This window comes from Pristiophorus japonicus, chromosome 5, assembly GCF_044704955.1.
Source record: "Pristiophorus japonicus isolate sPriJap1 chromosome 5, sPriJap1.hap1, whole genome shotgun sequence".
Taxonomy (NCBI): domain Eukaryota; kingdom Metazoa; phylum Chordata; class Chondrichthyes; family Pristiophoridae; genus Pristiophorus; species Pristiophorus japonicus.
Window position 1 is genome coordinate 55,693,493 of NC_091981.1, and position 26,675 is coordinate 55,720,167.

Sequence of the window (26,675 nt, forward strand, 5' to 3'; positions counted from 1 at the left end):
ACGTACAGAACTGAGGAGCTTACAGCTCAAGAAGATAGTCATTTTCTTGCACCTTAGACTGGGACCGAGTACAGAGAGGAAAATGGGGCAGGGAGAATTGCATGCCTATGAGCAAGTCCACCTGAATTTCCTTCCATTAACTTAAATGGCCCATCAAATCTGCACTGGTGATTTCCCCTCCCTCCATGAGCTATCTAACCGAATCCTCATCATAGGCAGCCCCTCGAACGAGGATGACTTGCTGCCACATGAGTTCACAGAGGTTTCATTGAAGGATCCAATGTTCCAGTCCTGAACTCCAATTGAAGGGTGGAAGATGCCTGTGCATGGATTTTTCTTAACGTGTAGTGACCGTTGCACATCAGCCACCACATGGGCTTGACAGAGCTAGACCTTTATCCAGTGCCAAGGGTTAACCAGGACGACTGGAGACCTGCTCTGCTGTACGGACCTAGTGCACGCACATATCACAGTGTGGACTGGCCCATGCTGCCCCTGGCTCTTCTGGGCCCCGTACCCTCAGTCGCCGCACCTCCACCACGATCTCTCGCCGCTCCTCCACCACGTAACCAAATCCTACTCTCCTGCTGGCTACCCTCCTCCCCACCCTTTAATATTCCACTTTTTTAAGCCACTATTTACTTCCCTTTTTTTTTAAAAAGTGATGGGACTCTTCAAAAATACTAAGAACATTTTGTTTCATTCCAATTTAATTCTTTGTCATCGTGGCCTCTGATCTTTACAATGTCCAGAACATTTGTAGAAATGGTTTGATTTACAGATTTTAACCACTGCAAGTACAACAAAAAACAGCCAGACCTCTCAAAGCCTCGTTGGAATAAATTGCAACGGGCATCATAATCTCAGGGTTCCAAGGATACCTCCAAACACAACTGTACAGGTACATTTTTTGATACACTTACTCCTTGGCCAGAGCCTCACCCATTGGGTGCCGCCTAGGATTTTCCAAATAATGGCCTGAAAATTGAAGGTTGCAGAAGCACGATTTCCCAATATGCACTCTTGAACGAGTGCGGCTTCACACCAAGAATGCGCAATTGGAAAATTACATTCTTCTCAAGCTCTCACTTGTTAAGGAAGGAAGGTTAGTGGGAAGGCCAAAAATTAAAGCTGCAGTTACATGTTCTGGAGTACTGCATTGAAAAGGGAAGAATTTGAATTTATTGGAAAGCTATACATGAGCAGAAGAGAAAAGTCCCTTTCCCATGGCACGTTCCCGTGCAAGCGCAGGAGATGTAACACCTGCCTTCCCACTGTCCAGGGCCCCAACACTCCTTCCCAGGTGAAACAGCGATTTACTTGTACTTCTTTCAATGTAGTGTACTGTATCCGCTGCTCACGATGTGGTCTCCTCTACATTAGGGAGACTAAACGCAGATTGGGTGCAGAACATCTTCGTTCGTTCAGTCTGTCAGCATGACCCGAGCTTCCAGTCACCTTTCATTTTAATTCTCCACTCCGACATCTCTGTCCTTGGCCTCTTACTGTTCCTATGGAGCTCAACGTAAGCTCGAGGAACAGTACTTCATCTTTCGTTTAGGCACTTTTACAGCCTTCTGAACTCAACATTCAGTTCAGTAATTTCAGACCATAACCCCAACCACTATTTTTTTTTCCTCTTTCCCATGGTAGCTGTTGATGATTCTGCCATGTACACGCTATCTAGAGTCATCTTGTGTTTAACTTGTCCCATTACCATCTCTTTCGGCCTTGCACAATCATCCCTTGTGTCTCTTAATCTCTTCCACCTTATCAATCACAGACTTTCCCTTTTGTTCCTTCCTCCCCTCCCACCTTTCCCTGACCCTATACTTGCTTAAAAAACAGTTACCTGTAAATCTCGAACCTTTGCCAGTTCTGACGAAGGGTCATCAACCTGAAATATTAACTGTTTCTCTCTCTCTCCACAGATGCAGCCTGACCTGCTGAGTATTTCCAGCATTTTCTGGTTTTATTTCAGATTTCCAGCATCCGCAGTATTTTGCTTTTGTAGAAAAGTCACACTGTTTTGTTGCACAATAACTTGGTTCTATTGATTTCTAGTGCTGGAAATCAGGGGAAAATGTTAGCTCTCCCTCGTACAAAGGAAAGAGAGTGAGTGGACGAGCAGTTAAAATGGAGCGGCTCCATGCCCACCAACTTTAAGCGGAGGCTTTGGCTGCAGAGGAGGTGCCACGTTTAGGGTTGCCAATTAGGATTTATCCCTGGAGGTTTCATCACATGAACTCCTGCCTCTAACCACCTCGCTTGGTCAAACAACCTTCCCCACCCCCCCTCTAATATTTTTATAAATTAAAACAAACATTAAAAGATACAATTATTTTTAATACCCCCATGATTTTTCTCCCGTGATGCTCATCGCAGTGTCATGGAGATTAATCTTTAACTCCTGGAGACTCCAGAACAATCCTAGGGCGCTAGTAACCAGAGAGTTGTTGATGCCAGTTCACTGGATATATTCAAGAGGGAGTTAGATATGGCCCTTACGGCTAAAGGGATCGAGGGGTATGGAGAGAAAGCAGGAAAGGGGTCCTGAAGGAATGATCAACCATGATCTTATTGAATGGTGGTGCAGGCTCGAAGGGCCAAATGGCCTACTCCTGCACCTATTTTCTATGTTTCTAACCCTATGCTCACCTGACTCAGGCAGGAGCATTAACAAATGCTAATCCGGGTCAAACAACGTCAATAGGCTAAAACAGGTAGCCAGCCGGTGGGAAGGGCAAAGAGGCTCACCAGGCAAGGGAAAGACCTTCCCGTTTTAGGGCCCGCAGGCCTCACAAGGAAAGGTGTGGCCGCCCTTGCCCAGGACTCCCTCTCCCTTCCCTGTTACAAGTCCACCGTGAAACCCCCTTCTGAACTTCTTACCTGAAAGCCAGTGGGCAGCCAATGGCTGCTCGATCTTCCGTTGCCAGCACCCGCTCTGCGCCCTCTTCCCACCCTGACATTTAGTTGAGGCCCAAGCGGTCAAAATCGCTGTGGCGTCCTGTCTTTGTTGGGCAGAAAATTTACTCTACCAGAAACCCGCACCAGGAGTCAAGATCCACTTGTGTTTCCACTTTAGTGCTGGTTTCAACCAAAATTAACTAACTTTTTGGAGTGGGGAAAAACACTGGAAAAATGAGACTCTATATAGACACACACACACGCACACGCACACACACACACAATTTCCACAAAATGTGTCAAACAGCAATGCAACATAAACTCTCATACATAATCTCAAACTGAAACTGGCTTATAGCTGTACTGAAGTCAAATGCTTAGCAAACCAGTCAGAAACCTGTTTTGTGTCCCAGTTGCGATGAAACCAGTTGCGGTTATCCTGCACATCGGGGACCGGATTTCTGGAACTGATCTGTTAATCAATGTTCGGCATGTTAACCATTCAAGAGAGAGAAAAGTTTAAAGATAAAATCATGGCACAAGAGGCATTGCAATCCACCGAGAGAGAGTAAGTTGTGAAATTGCGAAGAGTCCAGCAAAAAATAACTTGCTTTTTCATTGAGTTGGGTGGCTTGCATTTATAATCATGACCGCAGGATGCCCCAAACACTTTACAGTATAGTCACTGTAGTAAAGTAGGAAACACGGCAGCCAATTTGCACATAGCTAGGTCCCACACGTAACAATTGGATAATAACCAGATAGTCTGTTTTAGTGATGTTGCTTGATGGATAACTATTGACCAGGACACCAGAGAGACCTCCCCTTCTCTTCTTCAAAATAGTGCACTAAGATCTTTTATGTCTACCCGAGACAATAGGGTTAGGGTTAAACATCTCATCTGAAAGATGGCACCTCCATTATTTCAATTGCTTTTCTCTTTAGAACATAGAAACATAGAAAATAGGTGGAGTAGGCCATTCGGCCCTTCGAGCCTGCACTGCCATTCAATAAGATCATGTCTGATCCTTCTCAGTACCCCTTTCCTGCTTTCTCTTCATACCCCTTGATCCCCTCAGCCGTAAGGGCTATATCTAACTCCCTCTTGAATATATCCAAATGAACTGGCATCAACAACTCTCTGCGGCAGGGAATTCCACACGTTAACAACTCTCTACGTGAAGAAGTTTCTCCTCATCTCAGTCCTAAATGGCTTACCCTTTATTCTAAGACTGCATCCCCTGGTTCTGGACTTCCCCAACATCGGGAACATTCTTCCTGCATCTAACCTGTCCAGTCCCGTCAGAATCTTATATGTTTCTATGAGATCCCCTCGCATCCTTCTAAACTCGTGTATAAAGGCCCAGTTGATCCAGTCTCTCCTCGTTTGTCAGTCCAGCCATCCCTGGAATCAGTCTGGTGAACCTTCGCTGCACTCCCTCAATAGCAAGAACGTCCTTCCTCAGATTAGGAGACCAAAACTGAACACAATATTCCAGGTGAGGCCTCACTAAGGCCCTGCACAACTGCAGTAAGACTTCCCTGCTCCTATACTCAAATCCCCTAGCTATGAAGGCCAACATACCATTTGCCTTCTTCACCGCCTGCTGTACCGGCATGCCAACTTTCAATGACTGATGAACCATGACACCCAGGTCTCGCTGCACCTCCAGTTTTCCTAATCTGCCGTCATTCAGATAATATTCTGCCTTCGTGTTTTTGCTCCCAAAGTGGATAACCTCACATTTATCTACATTATACTGCATCTGCCATGTATTTGCCCACTCGCCTAACCTAAGTCACCCTGCAGCCTCTTAGCATCCCCCTCACAGCTCACACCGCCACCCAGTTTCGTGTCATCTGCAAACTTGGAGATATTACACTCAATTCCATCATTTAAATCATTAATATATAGTAAAGAGCTGGGGTCCCAGCACTGAGCCCTGCAGCACTCCACTAGTCGCTGCCTGCCATTCTGAAAAGGACCCGTTTATCCCGACTCTCTGCTTCCTGTCTGCCAACCAGTTCTCTATCCACGTCAGTACATTACCCCCAATACCATGTGCTTTGATTTTGTGTGGGAGTCTTGTCAAAAGCCTTTTGAAAGTCCAAATACACCACATCCACTGGTTCTCCCTTGTCCACTCTACTAGTTACATCCTCAAAAAATTCCAGAAGATTTGTCAAGCATGATTTCCCTTTCATAAATCCATGCTGACTTGGACCAATCCCTGTCACTGCTTTCCAAATGCACTGCTATTTCATCCTTAATGATTGATGCCAACATTTTCCCCACTACTGATGTCAGGCTAACCGATCTATAATTACCCGTTTTCTCTCTCCCTCCTTTTTTAAAAAAAAGTGGTGTTACATTAGCAACCCTCCAATCCATAGGAACTGATCCAGAGTCGATAGACTGATGGAAAATGATCACCAATGCATCCACTATTTCTAGGGCCACTTCCTTAAGTTCTCTGGGATGTGGACTATCAGGCCCTGGGGATTTATCAACCTTCAATCCCATCAATTTCCCAAACACAATTTCCCACCTACTAAGGATATCTTTCAGTTCCTCCTTCTCACTAGACCCTAGTACATCCGGAAGGTTACTTGTGTCCTCCTTTGTAAAGACAGAACCAAAGAATTTGTTCGATTGGTCTGCCATTTCTTTGTTCCCCATTATAAATTCACCCGAATCTGACTGCAAGAGACCTACGTTTGTCTTCACCAATCTTTTTCTCTTCACATATCTATAGAAGCTTTTGCAGTCTGTTTTTATGTTCCCGGCAAGCTTCCTCTTGTACTCTATTTTCCCCCTCTTAATTAAACTCTTTGTCCTCCTCTGCTGAATTCTAAATTTCTCCCAGTCCTCAGGTTTGCTGCTTTTTCTGGCTAATTTATATGCCTCTTCCTTGGATTTAACACTATCCTTAATTTCCCTTGTTAGCCACGGTTGAGTCACCTGCCCAGTTTTATTTTTACTCCAGACAGGGATGTACGATTGTTGAAGTTCATCCATATGATCTTTAAAGGTTTGCCATTGTCTATCCACCATCAACTCTTTAAGCATCATTTGACAGTCTAATCTAGCCAATTCGCGCCTCATACCGTCAAAGTTACCTTTCCTTAAGTTCAGGACCCTAGTTTCTGAATTAACTGTCACTCTCCATCTTAAATGAAGAATTCTATCATATTATGGTCACTCTTCCCCAAGGGGCCTCACACAACAAGATTGCTAATTAGTCCCTTCTCATTACACATCACCCAGTCTAGGATGACCAGCCCTCTAGTTGGTTCCTCGACATATTGGTCTAGAAAACCATCCCTAATACATTCCAGGAAATCCTCCTCCACCACATTGCTACCAGTTTGGTTAGCCCAATCTATATGTAAATTAAAGTCGCCCATGATAACTGCTGTACCTTTATTGCACACATCCCTTATTTCTTGTTTGATGCTGTCCCCAACCTCACTACTACGGTTTGGTGGTCTGTACACAACTCCCACCAGCGTTTTCTGCCCTTTGGTATTCCGTAGCTCCACCCATACCGATTCCACATCATCCAGGCTCATGTCCTTCCTTACTATTGCATTAATTTCCTCTTTAACCAGCAACGCCACCCCGCTGCCTTTTCCTCTCTGTCTATCCTTCCCAAATGTTGAATACCCAGCCTTAGTCACCCTGGAGCCACGTCTCCGTGATGCCAATCACATCGTATCCGTTAGCTGCTATCTGCGCAGTTAATTCGTCCACCTTGTTCCGAAGACTCCTCGCAGTAAGGCACAGTCTTGAGGCTTGTCTTAACACACTTTGCCCCTTTACATCAGAGCAAAGCTTTGCCTTGCTGACATTGATTCTAACACTTCAACACATTCGATCTTGGACTGAAATGTAGTTTCTATTGGCACCAAGTAGGATTTTAAAAAGTGGCAGCTGCTCAACTCTGAAGAAAGGAGAGATACAGCTCATGTGACCTATTAAGTATTAAAGCACCTTGTAACAATCCTCATTACATCTTGACTACAATGATTTAAGAGTATAGTGTACAAGCAAAAGGAGAATGTAGAATACAAAACTTAGAAAACACCAATAACTCACAAGTGGCAAAGTGAGGACTGTGAGATGAAATATTTGCTACGCATACAACAAAACTATTGGACAGTTCTCCACCAAGCACCCTTTTCCAAAATTAATCTTCTTGCTTCAGGTTTTGTAAGAGGCTATAAATTTATAAGAATAAGAGGAAAGAGAGAGATGGAGGTTCCCCCCCACCCCGGGTGGGAATGGCCATGGAATGTCTTACAGTAGTGGAAGCGGATACGTCCTTACTCTACAGTATAAATGTGCACGAGGCCCATGCTTGAGGTGGTCAGTCTGTGACCTGTCCTTTATTTCATAGCACTCAAGTGATGGAAGTGGGTGGAGCTTCCCCTTTTATATCTGAAGGTCTAGGTTAGGAGTGTCTCCCACAAGTTCTCCACCTAGTGGTCAGTGTTCTCAGTGTACAACTTAGGTCAGTTTATACATGGGTTACAATGCTGGTTGAATACATGACAGAAGCAGAATCAATAGCTTTTAACAGCAAAGTGAATAAATGTTTGAAAACAAAATGTAAAAGGAGTAGAGGGAAATGGGACTAAGTGGACAGTTCTTGCAGAGGGTCAGCACAGGAGTGATGGGCCTCCGCCTGTACTGTAAAATTCCATGAGCACAATTAGTGAGAAGAATTAGTGACATATTTACGTACACCGCACTTAAGTAGATGCCGTAAGAGAAGTTTGGGGGATATCCAGCCGCACAGGTATACTGAGTATGCTTTGAACTAGATTACAAAGGATATACCAAACCAAATTTGCCAATGGGGAAGTAGAACTTTACTTCCCGATTTGTGTAAAGTCGAACTCACTGAGGCAACAATTTGGACAGGATGTTGGGTTGCTCACATGATGGTAAATGTATCATAGATTGACTGTGCCAGTGTTGAAACAAATGATTGCTTGTAGCCAAGGTACACAAGTTTTCACGAGACCACAGAATTGGAAGGTTAGCAAACTTTCAGCTGAGTTTTATTATATATACACACCACCAAAAGTAAGTTTTGCATCAGGCACTTAAAATTAAGACTTGCAGCAACCCCAGCCAAAAATGTTGCTTTCTTCAGTAAGAACCAGCAACACTTGCCAATAGTTCAACAGCATTTACATAGTCATCATTTTGATGGCATTATGCTTGTCTAGTGACACTTTTGCATGATTAAGGACCAATTTGTTGGTCTTCAATTATCCTGGGGTAGACAGCGACCTCTTCAGAAACAGCTGGGATTTTACCTCCAATGTAGCACACCACTGGTCACCAGAACACCAACATTAACATTAAAATACCAGCAAAATCACACTGGTGCATGCATCTCTTAAAAGAGCACTATGAAAAATTGCCTGCAGAAAACGTTTTTCTAGGGAAGCGAGAAGAGCCTACATAATCACAATAGTCTCGTGACATTTTGTTTGTACCCCCACACACACATCCACTTCTTTTATCTGTCAAATGTTGACAATTATCTCTCCTCAACCACCCTTGACTGTTGGCAGCCTGAAGTAATTTCTTTCAGTCCCCTATTTCATCCTCATTTTTGGTTGGCCCATTAAGTTCAGCCCATTGGTACACAACCTGAACTGAGCTCTAAATCCCACATCCAGTCTATTAAAACATCGGAATTGTTGCCCACCTTCATACCTACCTGACCCTCACTACGACTGACATCCTGATCCATGCCTTTGCCACCTCCAGACTCAAACGTTCCCAAAATTTCTATCACTGGCCTTTCAAATTCCACCTGACACAAACTCCAGCTCATCCAGCGATGCATTACCTGCATCCAATCCTGCTCACCTATCATCCTGATCCTTGCTGGTCCCAACTGGCTTCCATCCTTCACTGCATCAGTTTTAAAATAATCGTCCACATCATCAAATCCCGCCACAAGCAATCACTATGATTTCTTGGGGCTTGCTTGAACACCTGAGAGAGAAATTTCCCAGAATTTTTCTTGGGAAGGGAATGAGAATGTTGTGTGCAAGTTACACCAGATCAGAACTGGACAGACGCGATGCACCAGCTGGACTTTCCCTGTTATTTTACATATGTTCGAATGACTTCACTCCTCCCTAGCTTTGGAACCTCCTGCAGACCCCTGTCCTGCTCACACCTACTTCTCTATCAACTCTGGTCTGTTTCTATTCTTCACATCCTCTACTTTATCAGTGGTAGTCAAGCCTTTAGCTATTTTGCTTTATAGTATAAGAGTCCAAATCCAAATCCCTTCATCTGGTTACATCTCTCCCCTTAAAATACACCACATTTGACAGTGCCTTCAACCATCGCCCTTCCTACTCCTGCTCAAGTCCAGCTCCTACTGTGAAGCACGCAGGGATATTTTGCTATGCTAGTTGTTGCACAAGTGATACGTTGAAGGAATTTCCATAAGTTATACTTTTGCTAGTTAATGAAAAAAGATTTGCCAGCATTATGTCATGAATATTGAAAAAAGTGTTGTAACGCTATCTTAAGCATGCTAAGTGATCGCTGTCAGTGGATTGTCAAGTTTTCAAAGGCGGCTCAGTTCCTGCAGGAGCTTCCATTGAAAAATTAGTTGAAAGTGTACTCTTGTTAACAAGTTGGACAACTGTAGCAGCCATTATGAGCTGCAGCATGAACTTTCATATCCAGCTGTTTCCCCCTATAGCGTTCATTTTAAACTTGGGTCACGCTTCCGATTCAAAAGGCTTGGGATCAAGTCCTATTCCAGAAACATGAGCACAAAATCTAGGCTGACACTCCAATGCTGCACTATCGAAGGTGCCATCTTTCAGGTAAAACATTAAACCAAGACCCCATTTTCCCTCTCAGGTGGGCATAAACGATCCCACAGCATTATTTCGAAGAGGAGATGGGGAGTTCTCCCCGGTGTACTGGCCAATATTTAGCCCTCAAACAACATCATCACTAAAATCATTATCTGTCATTATTGCATTGCCGTTTGTGGGGCCTTGCTGTGTGTAAATTGGCTGCAGTGTTTCCTACATTGCAAGTGACTTCAAAAAGGTATTTCATTGGCTGTAAAGCACATTGGGGCACCCAAGTTGGTAAATGGCACTATATAAATGCAAGTCTTTTTTTTCTTTAAAAACCTTAAGGCTAGACTACTAGTGATCCAAACTGATGTTGTCTTTGGTATCATCTCAGTGAAATGCTGTTTATTAGATTGCAGTGAGCCCTTCATGAAGATTTGCTGGAAACCTTTCTGTAAGTTTATACAAGTCTGGTCCCAAGGCATTTGTTAGGTGAGCTTGTCAATAAATAAAGCACAACTCACAGGGACCTCTTTTACACAAATTCATTGGCCGGCAACAGATTTGTTGTTGGCTAATTTTCTTAACTTAATTACTGGTCATGCAGTTCTTTGGCAGAGGGTTGTTTTGTGCTATTCCATGTTCAAGATTGTAAAATTGTTGACTTGTCGACAGAAAATGGCTGTGTATGTTTCCAAGCTGCTGGCAAACAGGGAAAATGAGCAACTGAGGAGCAGAAATTCTGATTTTTTGCTAATTTTAACAGAAAAGCAGACATGAATGAGAAGTGCTAAAACCACTGCATCTTTTAAAACGAGAAAGTGGATAAACATTTGAAGCAGAGGAACAAACAGAGCTATGGGGAGAGTGTAAGGCGGGGGGGGGGGGGAATTAATTTTGTATTGCTGAAGCAAATAACTAAGACACAATGGGCCTCTTTCTGTGCTCTCAACATCTATGGTAGGTAATAAAATGCTGACTATCACTCAGGATTAGCACTGCTCCGACATTCTCATTGAAAAATGGATCAACGAAAATAACAAAAACGCAAGTATAAAAAGAAAGTGATCTTTGCCAGTTAAGGTCACCAAGATGAGCACGTGCACAACAGCACAGTCAAGTTGAAAAATGTTTTAATCCAGGTCAAACTTGGCATTAATGAGCTTGACAAAGAGGAAGATTTCAATTGATCACTAGAAAGACAGGTCGTTGACCCAGGACCTCCTCACAGATGCACCACAGGCTTGAAATTCCAGTGCGTGTTATTTTCAGTGAACTGGTGAACGTGACTGTGTGCCAGTGTAGAATCTTACAGCATGGGAGGAAGCCATTCGCCCATCATAAGAATATAAGTAATAGGAGGAGTAGGCCATTTGGCCTCTTGGTCCTGCTCCGCCATTCAATAAAATCATGGCTGATCTGATCATGGACTCAGCTCCACTCCCCTGCCCGTTCCCCATAACCCTTTACTCCCTTATCACTCAAAAATCTATCTATCTCTGCCTTAAATATATTCAATGACCCAGTCTCCACAGCTCTCTGGGGCAGTGAATTCCATTGATTTACAACCCTCAGAAGAAATTTCTTCTCATCTCAGTTTTAAATGGGCGGCCCCTTATTCTAAGACTATGTCCAATAGTTTTAGTTTCCCCAATGAGTGGAAATATCCTCTCTGCATCCACTTTGTTTAGCCCCCTCATTATCTTATGTTTCAATAAGATCACCTCTCATTCTTCTGAACTCCAATGAGTATAGGCACAACCTACCTTCATAAGTCAACCCCCTCATCTCTGGAAACAACATAGTGAACCTTCTATGAACAGCCTCTAATGCAAGTATATCTTTCCTTAAATACGGAGACCAAAACTGGTGTGGCCTTACCAATACCCTGTACAGTTGTATCAGGACTTCTCTGCTTTTATGCTCCATCCCCCCTTGCAATAAAGGCCAACATTCCATTTGCCTTCCTGATTACTTGCTTTACCTGCATACTAACTGTGTTTCATGCACAAAGGATTCCCAGGTCTCTCTGTACTGCAGCACTTTGCAATTTTTCTCCATTTAAATTATAATTTGCTTTTCTATTATTTCTGTCAAAGTGGATAACCTCACATTTTCCCACATTATACTCCACCTGCCACATTTTTGCCCACTCACTTAGCCTGTCTATATCCCTTTGCAGATTTTGTGTCCTCCTCACAATTTGCTTTCCCACCCATCTTTGTATCAGCAGCAAACTTGGCTCCATTACACTCGGTGTCTTCAGCCAAGTCATTAATATAGATTGTAAATAGTTGAGGACCCAGCACCGATCCCAGCGGAAACCCACTTTGCCAACCAGAAAATGACCCATTTATCTCGACTCTGTTTTCTGTTAGTTAGTCAATCCTCTATCCATGCTAATATATTATCCACAACCCAGTGAGCTTTTATCTTGTCCAGTAATCTCTTGTGGCACCTTATCGAATGCCTTCTGGAAATCCAAATACACCACATCCACTGGTTACCCCTTATCCACCCTGCTCAATACATCCTCAAAGAACTCCAGCAAAATTGTCAAACATGATTTCCCCTTCATAAAACACATGCTGACTCTGCTTGATTGAATCATGCTTTTCCAAATGTCCCGCTACTGCTTCCTTAACAATGGACTCCAGCATTTTCTCAACGACAGATATGAGGCTAACTGGTCTATAGTTTCCTGCTTTTTGTCTGCCTCCTTTTTTAAATAGGGGCGTTACATTTGCTGTTTTCCAATCCACTGGAACTGCTCCAGAATCCAGGGAATTTTGGTAGATTACAACCAATGCACTCTCTCTGCAGCCACTTCTTTTAAGACTCAAGGATGTAAGCTGTCTGGTCCATGGGACTTGTCCGCCTTTAGTCCCATTATTTTACCAAGTACTACTGCATTAGCGATTGTATTAAGTTCCTCCCTCCCTATAGCCCGCTGATTATCCACTATTTGGATGTTTTTAGTGTCTTCTACCGTGAAGACCGATACAAAATATTTGTTCAATGTCTCTGCCATTTCCCTATTCATTATTAATTCCCCAGTCTCATCCTCCCAGGGGATAAACATTTACTTTAGCCACTCTTTTCCTTTCAAAATGTACCTGTAGAAACTCTTACTGTTTTTATATTTAGTGCTAGTTTATTTTCATAATCTATCTTCCCTCTCAGTCATTTTTTGTAGTCATTCTCTGCTGGTTTTTAAAAAGTTTCCCAATCCTCTGCCTGCCGCCCCACCCCCCACTAGTCTTGGCCACATTGCATGCCTTTGTTTTCAATTCGACAACCTCCCTTATTTTTTTTTTAGTTAGCCACAGATGGTTATCCCTTTTCTTATATAGTCTTTCCTTCTCATTGGGATATATTTTTGTTGCGAGTTATGAAATAGCTCCTTAAATGCCTGCCACTGCTAATCAACCATCTTTAATCTATTTTCCTAGTCCACTTTAGCCAACTCTACCCTCATACCTTTGTAGTCTCCTTTATTTAAGCTTAGGACCCTGGTTTGAGAACTAACTTTCTCACCCTCCAACTGAATTTGAAATTCAACCATGTTATGGTCACTCATTCCTAGAGGATCCTTTACTACGAGATCATTTATTAATCCTGTCTCATTACACAGTACCAGATCCAAGATAGCCTGCTCCTTGGTTGGTTCCGCAATGTACTGTTCAAGGAAACTATCCCGGATACACTATGAACTCTTACTCAAGGCTGCCCTGGCCAATTTGCTTTGTCCAATCAATAAAATCGCCCATGATTATTGCCGTTCCTTTATAACAAGCCTCCCTTATTTCTTGATTTATACTCCGTCCAACGGTGTAGCTACTGTTCGGGGGCCTATAGACTATGCCCACCAGTGACCTTTTCCCCTTATTATTCCTTATCTCCACCCAAATTGATGCAACATCTTGATCCTCTGAGCCAATATCGTTTCTCACTAACACACTGATCCCATCCTTTATTAGCAGTGCTATCCCACCTCCTTTTCCTTTCTGTCTGTCCTTCCAAATTGTCAAATATCCCTGAATATTTAGTTCCCAGTCCTGGTCACTTGCAACCATGTCTCTGTAATTGCTATCAGATCATACCCATTTGTGTCGTCAATTCATCTATTTTGTTATGAATGCTACGTGCATTTACAAGTGTCTGTGCCAGCACCGGTTCTTTGAAAGAGCTATCCGCTTTCCTGCTCTTTCCCCATTAGTTGTGCAAATATAACCTTTTCAAGTACAGAAAGTTACTATTGTATGCGATTCCTCCACCCTTTCAGGCAGGATCATAACAATTCACTGCATTAAAAAAAAGTCTCAACTTCCCCTGGTTCTTTTGCCAATTATCTTAAATTTGTGATCATCAACCCTCTTGCCAGTGGAAACAGTTCCTCCCCATCTATTCTATCAAAATCCTTTATAATTTTTAACACCTCTATTAAATCTCCCCTTAACCTTCTCTGCTCTAAGAACAATCCCTGCTTCTCTAGTCTATCCACATAACTGAAGTCCCTCATCCCTGGGTCCATTCCAGTAAATCTCCTCTGCACCCTCTCCAAGGTCTGGGCATCCTCTAAAATGTGGTGCCAAAAATGGGACACAACACACCAGTTGAGGCTTAACGAATGATTTTTAAATTTACATATTTTGACACAGTTGTTAATACTTTTAAATTTTAAAATGATCGTTTTGACCATTCTCCTTGGGAAAACAAACTACAGCAATACCTTCTTCCCTCAAAACCTCATGCACTAATTCTGCCAGTACCACGCAATGAAAACTGAGCTCAATCTCTATCAATGCACCTTTATCATCTAGGTGTGAATGAATAATTTTCTAAAGAGGAATAAATACATTACGAAAAGATTTAGGTACTCGCTAATTACTTTCAGCTTGCACCTTTAGGATAGTCCCACCCACCCCACCACTCCCCCATTTCATAACAACTGAAATAATGGGCATGATTATTTGCACTGCCAAAATGGCCACCATGCTCCACCTTTTGTTTCGGATTGGTCCCCTTGGAGGATAAGCCACACCCTGAAGTTTTACAGGAATGTGTAACTGGAACTGCCCATCCCAAGGTCTCACTGACTTTGCAAATTGTAACTTGATCCACTTTGACTTCCTGAAGCGACAGAGGACAGAGCTCCGCAGAAGACAGCAAGAGCCAGCCAAAGTGCCTTCCCCCATTCCAAGTACATCCCTCCCCCAGCCAAAGTGCCTTACTCCAGTCCAACCGCCCCCCCATAGATAGGGCATTGTGTACGGATTGTTAACAGGTTTATTGGGTTTGAAGTGAATAGTGAGATTGTCGTGACTTGTGGATATCATCCACTCCAACGATGTCCTTTGTAGGGGGTTCAAAGTAAGTGATCCTCTCCAACTCCATCTCTCAATGATTCGCCTGGGGGGGGGGGGGGGGGGGGGGGGCTTGACAGTGAGTGGGGTTTGTCGCCTGTCGGTCAAAAAAGTGCAGTACAGGCAGGAGTGGGGTGGGGAAGACGCGGAGCTGACAGACACCTGTCCAAAAAACCCAAATATTTTTGTTAACTTGCAATTAGAAGTGATTAAATTTGACACATGCCAAAAGGTTAAACCTTGATGTTTTAAAAAAACGTTTGTTTCCAAATTACTTGGTGGTTTAGATCCACTCTCCGAAACGGTTGTCATCGATTATGCAAGCCCTGTGACCATGCTATGGGCCCGATAGACACACACCACTGACGTCCAATATACAAATTATACAAAGATAGGCGGCATTGTAGGCAGTGTAGATGAAATCCTAAAATTGCAAAGAGATAGCGACAGATTAAGTGAATGGGCAAAACTGTGGCAAATGGATTTCAATGTAAGCAAATGTGAGGTCACCCACTTTGGACTTAATAGGAATAGAACATGGTATTTTATAAATGGTGAAAAGCTAAAAACAGTGAATGTCTAAAGAGACTTGAGGGTCCAAGTACAAGTTTCATTAAAATGTCATGAACAGGTACAGAAAATAATCAAAATGGCTAGTGGAATGCTAGCCTTTATATCTAGAGGACTAGAATACAAGGGGGTAGAAATTATGATGCAGCTATACAAAACCTTGGTTAGACCACACCTGGAGTATTGTGAGCAGTTCTGGGCACCACATCTTAGGAAGAATGTATTGGCCTTGGAGGGAGTGAGCGTAGGTTTACCAGAATGATACCCTGACTTCAAGGGTTAAGTTACGAGGAGAGATTACTCAAATAGGGTTGTATTCCCTAGAATTTAGAAGGTTAAGGATGATCTGATCAAAGTTTTCAAGATATTAAGGGGAACAGATAGGGCACAGAGAGGGGGGGGGGGGGGAAAAAGAGAGAGCGCGCGAGAGAGCGAGAGCAAGAGAAACTATTTCCGCTAGTTGGGGATTGTAGGATTAGAGCCAGACCTTTCACGAGTGAAATTAGGAAACATTTAGGGTGGTAGAAGTTTGGAACTCTTCTGCAAACAGCAACTGATGCTTGGGGCAATTGTTAATCTCCAATTTTAAAACTGATAACTTTTTGTTAACCAAAGGTATGAAAAGATATATGGGCCAAATGCGGGTATATGGAGTTAGGTCGCAGATCAGCAATGGTGGACAGGCTCGAGGGGCTCAATGGCCTACCCCTTTTCCTATAATACGTACTATGCAAGGTCGCAAATAATATGGTACCTTGCTCCATAGTTTGTTGTTTCACCCTCAATATCTCTGCACTTGCTTGGAGCACAAAATGTGGGAGCTTCTGGGAACCACGAGTGTCTCCAGGACAAGCATATATGCGCAAAGGGTTGTCCATATGGACTGGCTTGAGCTCAAAGTTACTGAGCTTGAGAAACAGACACTTTGCACTACATAAGAAATAGGAGCAGGAGCAGGAGCAGGCCATTGGCCCCTCAAGCCTGCTCCGCTATTTAATAAGATCATGGCTAATCTAATCTTGGCCTCGGTTCCATTTCCCTGCCCGCTCTCCATAACCCTTCACTACTCCCTTATCATTCAAAAATCTGTCCATCTCCACCTTAAATGGAGACCCAGCCTCCACAGCTCTCTGGGGCAGAGAACGGTTCCTGAACACGCATTGTGGGTGGCGGTCACCACACACTTGAGGGGGATAATGAGGTGTCGTAAAGGAAATGGGTGACCATCTACTTACTGGGAGATCCAGGTAGACGCAGTGCAGGTATATGAAGTTGTCTGATGGCTATAACTGAAACAAGGACATTGCCACAGGAGAGAGAAATCATATGCAACACTACAGCACTGTGGAGAAGAGGTAAACCAGAAGAAAGGAACAACAAGCATTGGGAAGAGATAAGTGGTTGCTATTATTAAAGCAGTAAATATCCTATTCAACATCTGTGACTGGGAGTACCCGAACAGTTTGTTGCCTTCAAATTCCAGGGTAAGGGACATAACTCAGCAGGTAGAGAAGGAAGGGTGAGCAGACTGAGGTGGTGGTTTACATGGGAACCAATGACATAGGGAAGAACAGGATGGGGGTCTTGTAAAGAGAGTTCGAGAGTTTGGGTTTCATTGGCAAAGAGGGTAAATAAAGCAGCAGGGGGGGGGGGGGGCGGTGGTGCTGGGGGCAGGGAAGGAGTAGGATTTTAAGTATTAAACTTGATGGCATAAATCGAAGGGCACATGGGTAGGAGTTAATTATGGCAAAGGGATAAAGCAATCTAAAATAGTACGTTCAAAGGCAGGTATGGAGCTATATATCTTACTAAGTGATTGGGCAAAAATTTGGCAGATGGAGTATAATGTTGGAAAGTGTGAGGTCATGCACTTGGGCAGAAAAAAAATCAAAGAGCATGTTATTATTTAAATGGAGAAAGATTGCAAAGTGCTGCAGTACAGTGGGACCTGGGGGTACTTGTGAATGAAACACAAAAGGTTAGTATGCAGGTACAGCAAGTGATCAGGAAGGCCAAATGGTAGCTTGGCCTTTATTGCAAAGGGGATGGAGTATAAAAGCAGGGAAACAGAGAAACATAGAAAATAGGTGCAGGAGTAGGCCATTCAGCCCTTTGAGCCTGCACCACCATTCAATAAGATCATGGTTGATCATTCACTTCAGTACCCCATTCCTGCTTTCTCTCCATACCCCTTGATCCCTTTAGCCGTAAGGGCCACATCTAACTCTCTTGAATATATCCAACGAACTGGCATCAACAACTTTCTATGGTAGAGAATTCCACAGGTTCACAATTCTCTGAGTGAATAAGTTTCTCCTCATCTCGGTCCTAAATGGCTTACCCCTTATCCTTAGACTGCGACCCCTGGTTCTGGACTTCCCCAACATCGGGAACATTCTTCCTGCATCTAACCCGTCCAATCCCGTCAGAATTCTTTATATTTCTATGAGATCTCCTCTCATTCTTCTAAATTCCAGTGAATATAAGCCTAGTCGATCCAGCCTTTCTTCATGTGTCAGTCCTGCCATCCCGGGAATCAGTCTGGTGAACCTTCGCTGCACTCCCTCAATAACAAGAATGTCCTTCCTCAGATTAGGAGACCAAAACTGTACACAATATTGAAGGTGTGACCTCACCAATGCCCTGTACAACTGCAGTAAGACCTTACTCCTATACTCAAATCCTCTCACTATGAAGGCCAACATGCCATTTGCCACCTTCACCACCTGTACCTGCATGCCAACTTTCAATGACTGATGTACCATGACAGGCAGGTTTCGTTGAACCTCCCCTTTTCCTAATCTGTCCCATTTAGATAATATTCTGCCTTCCTGTTTTTGCCACCAAAGTGGATAACCTCACATTTATCTACATTATACTGCATCTGCCCACTCTTTTATAGGTTGAATGATCAGCCATGATCTTACTGAATGGCGGTGCAGGCTCGAACGGCCGAATGGCCTGCACCTAATTTCTATGTTTCTATGTTTCACCTAACCTGTCCAAGTCACCCTGCAGTCTCGCTACAGCTATATAAGGTATTGGTGAGGCCACACCTGGAATACTGCGTGCAGTTTTGGTTTCCATATTTACAAAAGGATATACTTGCTTTGCAGGCAGTTCAGAGAAGGTTCACTAGGTTGATTCCGGGGATGAGGGGGTTGACTTGTGAGGAAAGGTTGAGTAGGTTGGGCCTCTACTCATTGGAATTCAGAAAAATGAGAGGTGATCTTATCGAAACATAAAAGATTATGAGGGGGCATGACATGGTGGATGCAGAGAGGATGTTTCCACTGGTGGGGGAGATTAGATCTAGAGGGCATGATCTTAGAATAAGGGGCCTCCCATTTAAAACAGATGAGGAGAAATTTCTCTGAGGGTTGTAAATCTGTGGAATTCACTGCCACAGGAGAGCTGTGGAAGCAAGGACATTGAATAAATTTAAGACAGAAATAGACAGTTTCTGAAACGATAAGGGGATAAGGGGTTACGGGGAGCGGACGGCCAAGTGGAGCCGAGTCCACGGCCAGATCAGCCATGATCTTATTGAATGGCGGAGCAGGCTCGAGGGGCCGTATGGCCTACTCCTGTTCCTATTTCTTATGTTCTTATGTATAATAGGCGAGAGGTTACAAAGATGGATTAAAAAAGAACTTGGAGGGGAAAAAAAGTGAAAAAGGGTACCGAGGAGGATGAATGAGTCAGGCTGGCAATATATGTACGTGAACGTTGGGGAAAAAAATCATAAATAAAAGGTGGTGAACTAGAGGCACTAATTGGAATGGGAGGATAAGGTTGTAGATTTGACAGAAACTTGGCATCAGCCAGGATGAGATTGGAACCTAAATATTTCCAGCTGTAAGTTTTTTTTAAAGAGAAGGAAAAGGGGGAGTCGGTGTGACCTTATTAAAAATACAATTATCACCATTGAAAGAGGGTTTTTTTAAATTGGTGGTGTTCAGGGTCCGTCTGGGTGAAGCTAAGAAATAATAAAAGGGATGAGTTATCGTATTGAGAGCTCAATATATACCAAATAGTGGGAAAGAAACTAGATGAGGTTTGTAGACAGTTTAGAGAAGTTTGCAATCTGGAGTTGCATTATGACAGACTTTAACTAAACTAAGTTAGGTGGAAAGAAGATAAAAGTTTCTAGTCAAAATGGAGTTCTTCAAATGCATCCAGGATTGTTTCCTTAATTTTGTATGTTGCATGTCCAAGGAAGGATGCTGTGCTAGACTGATTTTGGCTGACAAAGCAGTTGAAGATTTGAAAGAAGAACACTTGGAAAATAATTACCATAAACTAATTAGGGTCTGATTGAAAATAAAAACAGAAAGAAGTAGTACAAGATGAAAAGATGCTGGACTGGCAATTTGACTGGAATGAAAGGACACCCAGCTCAGATTAAACAGATTGGAAAGAAAATGTCAAATCATACAGTGGAGCACGAGTGAAAGATATTTCAATAGAAAATAAGGCACGGTATAGGTTAGACACAATCCAACTCGGATTCAAAGGGATACTTCCAGGACAGGGACCTTCATGGAAAATAAAGATTTTTAAAAAAGGAGACTCATGAAATTGGGGGGGGGGGGGGGGTAAGAATACAGAGAAAATGATAAATGCAAGTCATAGAAGGGAAACATAAAGGGAGATTAGGAAAGCTGTGGAGGTGTATGAAAGACTGGCAGTCAACATAAAAGGAGCAACATAGGAGCACGTAAGTAATAGTATAATCAAGATGTTAAATAAGGACTTTGCCTCCATTTACAAGGGAAGGTAAAAGTAGGACTGCTGGAATACCTCCAGAAGGAGAGACACTGTTAGATACATATTCAAAAGGATAACTACATTTAAAGTATGGTATCAGTGGAAAATTGCCCAGGCCCAGGTGGCATACATACCAGAATCCTGAAGGAGGTGTGAAGGGAAAAGTGGAGATGTGAGCCATAAATTTATATCAAATCTTTGATAATGGAGATAGTTCAAGAAGTGGAAGGAGGAAAATGTTACAACCAAAGAAAAGGGGAAGAGATCAAGCCAGGAAATGTTATTTACCTCTTGCCATATGTTTCACTACACTAGAGTGTCAGCTGTGGCTCAGTGGGTAGCACTCTCACCTGAGTCAGAAGGTTGTGGGTTTAAGTCCCATTCCAGAGATTTGAGCACAAGAAATAATCTAGGCTGACACTCCAGTTCAGTGCGGAAGTGCTAAACTGTCGGAAGTGCCATCTTTCAGATGAGACGGTAAACCGAGGCCCCGTCTGCTCTCTCAAGTGGATTTAAAAAGATTCCATGGCACTATTTCGAAGAGCAGGGAAGTTATCCCCAGTGGCCTGACTAATATTTATCCCTCAAATCAACATTAAAAAAAAAGTTTGCTTGTATGCAAATTTCCTACATCATATCATAGGCAGTCCCACGAAACGAGAATGACTTGTTTCCATGCCGAAAAGGGATGAGTTCACAGGTGTTTCAAGGAAGGACCTATTATTCCAGGTCTCAAACTACATGTTGAAGGGTGGAAGATGCCTGTGCGTGGAATTTTTTTTAAAAAACGTGTGATGACCATTGTACACCAGCCACCACACGGGCTTGACAGAACTAGGTCTTGGTCCAGTGGCAAGGATTAACCAAGACGATTAGAGACCAGCTCTGCTGTACGGACCTAGTGCGCACACGTATCGCAGTGTGGGCTGGCCCGTGCTACCCCTGGGCCCTCGCCTCTTCTGCGTCCCGATCACATCCCACTATGAACTCTTGCCGCTCCTTCGCCCTGACCTCACCGCTCCTCCCTGCAGTGGCCCCGGCCTGTTGATGGTCTTGCAGGCTGGGACCACGCCGATTTCCGGGCCGCCGCAAGCTACTTCCTACATTATATTACAACAGTGACTACACTCTCAAGTACTTCATTGGCTGTAAAGCATTTTGATACATCCACTGGTTGTGAAAGGCGCTATGTAAATCCAAGTCTTTCTTTTATATATTTCACTACGCGAGGGTGTGAAGAAACACTGCCCTTGGTAATTTGCATACTAAACAAGTAAAGACAGGACTGCAAGAATCATGTATAATGTCAACAACATTGAAGATTCAACATTGCAACAATTACTTCAATTAAAAGATCTGGCACACCTCAATTCATGTTACAGACAGCGACTTCCCTCCCAGACAACAAGACAAACAATAAACCAGTTTATCCACACTTGTTGTTTCATTGTATTCAGATACCTCATTTTGCTTTCAGATATCCACAATTTATGGACAGTACCTTGAAAGACAGAAGCAGTTAGTTTCTGAAGTACTGACAAAATCGTAAATGAAATTTTAATATGCAGGGGCTTTGTGTTTTAAAAACAATAAACTTGTGTTTATAAGTTAACGCATTTGCCACACAAAATAGTTTAAAAAAAATTCCTTTCTGTAGTTAAAAAAAAAGCATTTAAAATTATGAGAAAATAAACAAATAGAAAAAAAAGATATAAATCATCGAATATTTTATCTATAACGTGATAATACCAGGCCTTTTTTTGTTGAAAGTATGAGGCTTGGGCACAGAATGGTCTCAACCTCAAGTTCCCACGCCAGATCATGTCACATGACCTCACCATTCCAGCAGTCCCTCAAGTTGCTTCCTGCCACATTTCATCTAATTTGTTGTTCTAAAATACATATTAGCATTAATCAACTTGTATATATTGTAAATAGGACATGCAACTTGCTGGAGTTGTTTACAGTATTTATACTATACTAGCCACCAGAATCATTCACAGTAAACAGAACAGAAACTAACAGTTCCGTATCTAATGTATATCAAAAAAAGTTTAAGTGAAAGCATTAAGATACATAGAAGAACGAACTTGGATTTACACAGCACCTTATCATGTCATTGGCCTGTCCCATATAGCTAACAGTCAATGAATCACTTCTGAAGTGCAGTCACTGTTGCAATGCAAGCAAATGAAGCAGCCAATCTGCGCATAGCAAGATCCCACAAGATGCAAATGAATGGCCAGGCAACCTATTCCTTTTTTGGTGGTGTTGGTTGAGGGAAAGATTCAGCTCTCACTTCTATGAAGAGTGCCACAGGATCTTTTATATCTACCCGAACTGGTAAACGGGGCTAGTTTCATGTCTCACTCGAATGACAGCATTGCCAACAATGCAACACTGCCTCAGTACTGCACTGATGTATCAATGTAGGTTACATGCTCGAGTCTGCAGTGGGACTTGAACCCACAACCTTGTGGCTCAGAAGCAAGAGTAACAGCAACTGAGGCAACCCAACACGTCATGGAACACAAACATACAGACTGTGAATATGAATACACCATGACCATAACGTCTCAGATTCAATTCCCATTCTGCGGCGAGTCAGCTAATTCCAGTTAGGACAGCAGAAGCAGCACTATGAAAACAGCTGGGATCCCTTGGCTTAATCACTACCCAGTCATCCTGACTGGAAGGTCTTGGTTTTGACTTCAGAGGAAGGCATGATGAAGCACGGCTATATCATATCCTAAAGCCTTGCCACAAGTCAGGAGTGTGATGGAATACTCTCCACTTGCCTGGATGAGTGCAGCTCCAACAACACAAGATGCTCGACATCATCCAAGACAAAGCAGCCCGCTTGATTGACACCCCATCTACCACCTTAAATATTCACTCCTTCCACTGCAGCAACTCGCCAAGTCTTCTTTGGCAGCACCTCCCAAACCTGCGACCTCTACCACCTAGAAGGACAAGGGCAGCAGGCGCATGGGAACACCATCACCTCCACATCACACACCATTCCATCATCGTCGCTGGGTCAAGATCCTAGAACTTCCACCCCAACAGCAGTGAGGGAGTACCTTCACCACACGGACTGCAGCGGTTCTAGGAGGTGGCTCACCACCACATTCTTGGGCAATTAGGGATGGGCAATAAATGCTGGCCTTACCAGCAACACCCAAATCCCATGAACATTTTTTTTTAAAAACAGGCCACTTACATTTATTGACTAGGCTCACACATGAAGAATGGCTATTTTGGGGGGATGGCTGGTCACCTATGGAACCATCACCCAACAACAATCAAGAGAAGAAAAAGGGATAAAAGTAGAACATTGGATGAGGGAAAAAAAAAAAGACATTAAATAATCTTGGAGTTCAGAGGTTACTGCACCGTCTGGCTAACAGTAACTAGGGGGTCAAGTTTCGGCCTGAGTTGCTCCTGTTTTTTTTTGGAGCAACTGGTTTAGAATGGAGTATCTTAGAAATTGCAATTCTCGGCATTTAGTTTGCTCCAGTTCTAGTCAGTTAGAACAGAATTTTTTTTCCCCCAAAAGGGGGCGTGATGGGCCACTTACACCGGTTTTGAAAGTTTAGGCAGTGAAAACTTACTCCAAACTAACTTAGAATGGAGTAAGTGCAGATTTTTGTACGCTCAGAAAAACCTTGCCTACACTTTACAAATCAGGCGTAGGGAAACGAAGGGGGGGGGGGGAAGGGAGGAAAGGGAGGGAGGGGAGTAATTAAATTCTACAAGCATTCAACAGTCTTACTTCTCCAAATAAAGAGCCATCCTGAATAAAAAATTATAAACAAAGCAAAGACAAAATATTCAATGTTCTCACCTGTGTGAAGCAGCAGCAGCCTTCGAGCTGCGGCGCTTCAGGCAGGCCTTCCTTCCATCTAGGAGACAGGGGCGGCGGCAGTGGCTCGACAGCAGCCGAAGAAACAGCAAACAAGCACTTCGAGCTGCGAAGAGGACTGAGGCCAGTCGACCACGGGATAGGGGCATGGTCAGTGGCTAGACGGCAGTCGAAGACACAGCAAGCAAGCAGCCTTCAAATCAACAAGTCCCTTTCAAAATGGCCGAGTGCCAATGTTTACGTGCTACTGCGTGTGCGCGCGCGCTCCAACGCGCACACACAAGGCTGCCGGCACGACGCTGTCTCATTTAAATTATCCCCGCCCCCACCACTTCTAGAATCGGCACGACTCTCTTGCTCCGCCCCCCCCCCCCTCTCCCTCTGCTCTGTGCACGCCGCGCCAAGCTCCAAAGGACCTGCAGGGAGCCAGAGAATCTGAAGGTATTTTTTTGACGCACTTTCGGGCGCGAAAAACGGGCGTCCAGGTTGGGGCTGCGCCGTTCTAGGCGCGGCCCAAAACTTCACCCCTAGAAATGGTGTCATTGCCAGCAATATTCCTGGGTGCATCACTAACAGCAAGGTTCTTATATTTAACTGTTCTTAAGCACCAAAGATAAGACCCGGAAAAGAGACCAAGGGAGCAAACCCTACAGGATCACCAATACACCAGCTGATTTTCCTCTTCTGACAGGGATATGACCAAACAACAACTTGGGAGGTCAGTTAGAAGCCAGATTTATCCCAGTTGCTAACAGTCTGCAAATTTCTCCACTAATATAATCTTGATTCCTGTCTGGCTGGGATAGAAAGCCAGGCCGAGTTACATTACCTCACCCTACCCATCAAAAAACAGAAACTCAAACTGGCATTGCATCTATGCAGATCACTCGACACACTCCAGTGGGCATAATCTTATATATTTTGAATTTTTTTCCACAATATACAAGGGAGTTTGAACTCCTGACCATTTGGATGACCAACAAAAACCCACTTCTGCCTGCTCTGAGGAAAACTGCATCCATTGTGTGCAACCCATGAGATTTTCCGTACCAATCTGATGTTAAAGGAAGCCCTTAAATTCTGCTCCTACCTTATCTGTTATTCTCTCTCTATACATAGTACAGTGCAATACAACAGTTTAAGCAATTATTTTTGAGTTTATTACTTTGCCCTGAACATGTTACCCAATGAAGAGTTTTGGTGACCATCCCTTTGAAGACAGCATGACTGTAGATTCTATGCAATTTCCCTACTTTCATTTGGTTTTAATACCCCATAGGCTGAATTTTAACACTGGCTATAAACAGTATAGAATCATTAAATCATACAGCAAAGGAGGCAGCCATTCGGCCCATCGTGTCTGTGTCGGCTCAAGAGCTACCCAATTAGTCCCACTCCCTTGCTCTGTCCCCAAAGCTCTGAAAACATTTCATTTTCAAGTATTTATGCAATTCCCTTTTGAAAGTTACTCTTGAATCTGCTTCCACCACCATTTCAGGAAGTGCATTCCAGATCACAACAACTCACTGCATAAAAAGATTCTCTTCTTCTCTCTTACATTACAGCAGTGACTACACGTCAAAAGTACTTCATTGGCTGTAAAGTGCTTTGGGTTGTCCTGAAACACGCCAAAGAAATGAAAGTCTTTCTCCGGTTCTTTTGCCAATTATCTTATGTCGCAATGAGATAGAAAATGGCAACAGGTTTCAAGCTTTTTCCCTTCTCAGTTGCTGGTGGCAGATACCACTGGGGCTCAAAGGGACAGATGTTGGAGCTGGGGCTCAGTGAAAGGGGCATAAGGGTAAAGCTACTCATCATCTGACTGCACCTCTTCTTGTTGTGACAAGACCACCAGGTGCAGGGCATTCTTCTCCTGGGCACTACGGTTTAAGGGAATAGTTTGCGTTCTTCTCCAACGTGGCTTGAAACTCAGTGACCAGAAACTATCTGCGCCTTCTGATTTCATGTAGTGTGGCCATTGCCCAAATTGTTACTTATTTAAAGATTGAGACCAGGCTATGATGGGGCACTGCTTTTCTCAGAATCTCCACCATCCTGTCCCTTTATACAGGGCGCTGCCTTTCCCGGAGACCTAGTTAACAGCCTGTCACCAGCAACTCTCCACTTTGCCAGCTGAGAAAGAGGGAGAGGGCATATCTCATGCTTACCATCATGAAGATAATATTTTGTAGATGGAGTCAAATTATGCCAATACAAAGTGTGCCATCATGTCAATGAAAAAACAAGACTATATTTTTTGCTCACAGGGTGTGAGGTAATTCCACATTCTAATAACATAGCAAATTAACAGCAATGGAAATAGAGCCAATAACTAACTGCAACTGATG

The 26,675-nt window shown here is 43.4% G+C and overlaps 1 protein-coding gene across 1 annotated transcript in view; it reads right to left on the bottom strand.

Moving 5' to 3' along the window:
- The window catches only part of LOC139264344 (E3 ubiquitin-protein ligase RNF144B-like), a 74,259-nt gene that overhangs the window by 44,969 nt on the left and 2,615 nt on the right, over window positions 1-26,675 (bottom strand). The window lies entirely within an intron of this gene.